The sequence below is a fragment of the Triticum dicoccoides genome, chromosome 1B (assembly GCF_002162155.2).
Source record: "Triticum dicoccoides isolate Atlit2015 ecotype Zavitan chromosome 1B, WEW_v2.0, whole genome shotgun sequence".
NCBI lineage: Eukaryota > Viridiplantae > Streptophyta > Magnoliopsida > Poales > Poaceae > Triticum > Triticum dicoccoides.
The window spans coordinates 697,104,034-697,109,121 of record NC_041381.1 but is presented as its reverse complement, the minus strand read 5'-3'; positions in this window follow the sequence as shown (position 1 = coordinate 697,109,121).

The following is a 5,088-nucleotide window of genomic DNA, read 5'->3' as shown; positions in this document are numbered from 1 at the left end:
GGGCCCTCCTACGCTTGTGGAAGCGTGGTGGCAGGCGCAGTCACCCGACACGCGGCTCTGAGGGTGTGCCCCCTGACTTGCATCGCTGCCGCCGTGTCACGGAGGGGGGAAACGACCACGTCGAGCCGACACGGAGGGAATCTTGGGGTTGGTTGGGCTGAGACCGTGTTCGGGGCTGTATCTATGGGCTGGCTATGACAACCAGGTGAAAAGGTCCACTGGTCAAACCCCGTACGGTGAAAGTCAAAGGGCTAGATCCGGCGGTCGTCTGTGTCAGGGTTAGACGGGACGGGGTACCTTAGAAAGGCCACCAAGTGTTGCGGTGGGCCCTCCTATGCTTGTGGAAACGTGGGGGTAGCTATATCACTACTAGAAAAAGGGCTATAGATGAGATTGACACTAATGGCACACCAGACAAGCGGTGCGCCATTAGTATATACTAATGGAGCACCACCTTCTGATACGCCATTAGAGTTGAAACTACTAATGGCGCACCTGGCCCAAGGTGCGCCATTAGTATCAAATTCTTTTTTGAACTAGTGCGCCTGTCCAAACATACTAATGGTGCATCCGGACTCAGTGCGCCATTACTAGTTGTAACTAGTAATGGCGCACCTGTCGGAAAGTGCGCCACTAATGTTGTTTTTTTTATTATATTTTTTATTCCTTTTTTTGCAAAACTACTAATGGCGCACTGTGCACTGTTCCACCGTGCGCCATTACTAGTTTATACTAGTAATGGCGCACTGTGGAACAGTGCGCCATTAGTATATTTTTTTTTGCAAAACTACTAATGGCGCACCACCAGAAGGTGCGCCATTAGTAACCTGGATTACTAATGGCGCATTTAGAGTTGGTGCGCCATTAGTAAGTGGGCAGCAACAAGATATTTTGGACAGCCTCTCCTACCCACACTCACTTTCTCCCCACTTCATTCTCTCCACCTCCTCCTTGTCTCGGGTGCCTCCTCTTTTTCACCTCATTTCCACCATAGATTCATTCAAATTAAGTGGTTAAATTACCTTGTTTTGATAGGTAAGTAAGGGGGGAAGCTATATTTATGTTGTTCTCCCTACAACAATGTGCACATGCACTTTTTATGGCCTAGCTAGATCTATGTATGTTCGTGGTGTTGCATATGTTTGTGGTGTTGCATATATGTTTGTGTTTGGAGGTGTACCGGTATTTGAAATGCGATAGTTGCCAATATTTTGCCGGAATGTTGATTCATTTCCGTTTCGGCGAGAATTTTGGCATTAAGCATTCTTTTTGGTCCTATTTTTAGGAAAAGTCATGCCAAATTTTTTATTGGTTCTAAAATATTGTTTTGCTCTACCCCGTAGGCGACCATGGTCCGCACGATGACCGAAGGCATCGTGAATAGGTTTTTGAGGTCCGCGAAGGCCGAGATGCTTCAAAAGAACGAGATGGAGATAAGATGTCCGTGTCGAAGATGCAAGCTGAAGAGCCTTATTGTGGACCCGGATTCCGGGCAGGTGTGGGACCACCTGCTCTTGCGTGGTTTCATGGATGGCTATCGGTGGCAAGGTGATGAAGATGACTACGAAGTCGTCCATGGGGGCCGGGCAAGAAATGAGGAAGGGCAGCAAGACAACCACCACGGCTCGGGTGGGCGAGAAGACGAAGAATCCCCAGATCATGACGGTGATGCTGTACACAGTCATCATGTAGAAGATGCAGGACATGATGATGAGAAAGATGCCAGAGTAGACGACGGGCATGATCATGAAGATGATGATGCCGGCGGAGCAGGCGACGCTCGACCATCGATGGGCTGGGTGCAGGACCCTCATATTCAAGAGCTGCTTCTCAAGCAGACGGATAACGCAAGAGCTGCCGCCCGAGAGAAAGCCAAGATGGATCAACTTGAGTTAGACGCGGTTACTCCATTGTATGAAGGATGCAGGCCCGAGGATACCCGCCTGAAAGTAACTCTCATGGCTCTGAAGATGAAGGTAAAACACAAAATGACCGACGCATGCTTCGACGAGAACATGTCATTCTGGCACGAACGTCTTCCCAAGGGGAACAAGTGCCCGACCAGTTTGGAGGAGGCGAAGAAAATCGTGTGTCCTCTGGATTTACCGCACGTGAAATACCATGTGTGCATGAACAATTGCATCATTTATCGGGACGAGCACGCGGAGTCTACCATATGTCTGGTGTGCGGCGTCACTCGATACAAGAAGAGGAAGAAAGCTCCTCGAAAAGTGGTGTGGTACTTTCTGATCACTCCTTGTCTGCAGCGGTATTTCGCGGACCCTAAGGTAGCAAAGCTCCTGCGTTGGCACGCGGATAGGGAGGAGAAGAAGCGAGAAGATGACGCAAATGATCCGGAGATAGATAAAAAAGACAAGATGCTGAGTCACCCTAAGGATGCGAGCCAGTGGCAAGCGTTGAACTTTGAAGACCCAGAATTTGGGAAGGATCCAAGGAACATCGTGCTGGGCGCGAGCACCGATGGAGTCAATCCGTTTGGCAGCCAGAGAAGCACACATAGCACCTGGTCTGTGTTTGTGTTGATGTACAACCTTCCCCCCTGGTTGTGCATGAAGAGGAAGTACATTCACATGAGTATGCTAATTGAAGGGCCGAAACAACCAGGGAACGACATCAATCTGTATCTGGATCTGCTGAAAGAGGAGCTTGACACGCTGTGGAAAACGCCAGCCAATACGTGGGACGCCGCAGAGAAAGAATATTTCCCTATGAGAGACGCACTGCTCACGACGATGCACGACTATCTCGGTTACGGATATCTCGCGGGGCAGGTAGTCCACGGATTTTCTGGATGCGTAAGGTGCATGGATGACACAACGTATCGCCAGCTAGATAGAGATCCCGGGTCTTCGAAAACCATGTTCATGGGACATCGAAGGTGGCTTCGCGACGATGACCCGTGGAGGAAACGCAAGGATCTGTTCGATGGTGAAACCGAACCCCGAAAACGCCGGTGTACGAGGAGCGACGAGGAAATAGATAAGCTGTTGAAAATTTGGAAAGACTGTCCACTGCTGGGAAAGAAGCAAAAGGCGCCAGAGCCGGGAAAGAAGCGAAAGGCGCCAGAGCCGCTGCTGAAGGTATGGAAAACGAGGTCTGTTTTCTGGGACTTGCCGTACTGGAAGATCCACCGTGTGCCTCACAGCCTTGATGTCATGCATATCACGAAGAACGTGTGCGAGAGTCTGCTTGGTACCCTACTCAACATGCCAGAGAGGACCAAAGATGGGCCGAAAGCAAGGGCAGACTTGAAATCAATGGGCATCAGGCAGGAGCTTCACGCTAATGATGATGATGATGATGATGATGATGATGATAATGATGATGATGATGAGGCGAAGTAGGACACAGTAAGTCGTCGCAAAGGAAAAAAGGCGAAGAAGAACGGAAATGACTACCCTCCCGCGTGCTTCACTCTAAGTCAGGAGGAGATCGAGCAGTTTTTCACCTGCCTCCTAGGAGTAAAACTTCCTTACGGTTACGCGGGGAAGATAAGCAGATACCTAGACCCAGCGAAGGAGAAGTTCAGTGGGATGAAGTCTCACGGCTGTCACGTGCTGATGACGCAGATACTTCCAGTTGCAATCCGTGGGATCATGGACGCGCACGTCCGTGAAACACTATTTGGCTTATGCAACTTTTTCGACGTCATCTCTCGGAAGTCGATTGGCGTGAGGCAACTCAGAAGGCTACATGAAGAGATCGTGGTGATACTATGCGAGCTTGAGATGTACTTCCCGCCTGCATTCTTCGATGTTATGGTGCATCTGCTGGTCCATATAGTGGAGGATATCATCCAACTCGGGCCGACGTTCCTGCACAGCATGATGCCGTTCGAAAGGATGAATGGTGTCATCAAAGGATACGTACGCAACATGTCACGTCCAGAGGGAAGTATAGCCAGGGGCTTTCTGACCGAAGAGTGCATCTCCTACTGCACGAATTATCTAGGCATAGAGAACCCCATTGGTCTGCCCGTTAACAGGCACCTCGGCAGGCTCGCTGGATGGGGTCACCGTGAGGGTCGCCGCGAAATGCATGTTGACTTAGAGGGTCGACTCGCCGACTTTGAAAGAGCAAACCTAGTCGCGCTACAACACATAGACGTGGTCGATCCTTGGGTGGTAGAGCACAAAACAGAGGACGGACCAATGGGATGAAGTACAATTACCGAGGCCAACAGAGGACGGACGGAGATATAATCAAAGAGCACAACTCATGTTTCACGCGTTGGTTCAAGCAGAAGCTTCTGCCGTACCCTTTACATGAGGATTCTTCCGCGGAAGAACAACTCATATTCGCCTTGTCACAGGGCGCCGAGCACAACCTGATGACCTATGAGGCGTACGATATCAACGGCTACACATTCTACACCGAGGCCAAGGACATGAAGAGCGATGGTTATCAGAACTCCGGGGTAACGATGGAATCCTACACCGGTAATGACAAGGACAGATACTACGGAAGGATCAAGGAGATCTGGGAGCTGAGCTACGCTGGAGAGAAGGTCCCGATGTTCCGTGTCAGATGGGCGAAGAGCGTCCTAAAAGAAGACCGGTATTTCACCACCATGGTTATACCCGAACCCAAATCCAAGACCGCGGGCGCAAACGTCACCGCGAAAAATGAGCCATGGGTACTGGCTTCCCAAGTTGACCAATGCTTCTTCATTACCGACCCGTCAAAGCCAGTCGTGTTGTCGTGAGGAGAGGCAAAAGGAAGATCATCGGAATGGATGGAGTAGCCAATGAGCAAGACTTCGACAAGTACGGCGACCCGAGGATCGAACATGACGACGATGATGAAGTAGCAGCATACGCCACAAGAAGAAGCAGGACCACCCTACCTAAAGGACGTCCGTTCCACAGAAGAACTCCATTTGCGAAAAAGAAGGGCAAGAAGATTGTGAACAGATAGCTAGCTAAGATCGATTGTATTTAAATCGTAGCCTTCATTTCTCGATTGTATTTCATGGGCACTTTTTGAACTATCATGAATATTTTTAAATTTCATGGACACTCGATCTCGATCCCCCTCCATCTCGATCGCTATCCCACCTCGCCAGAT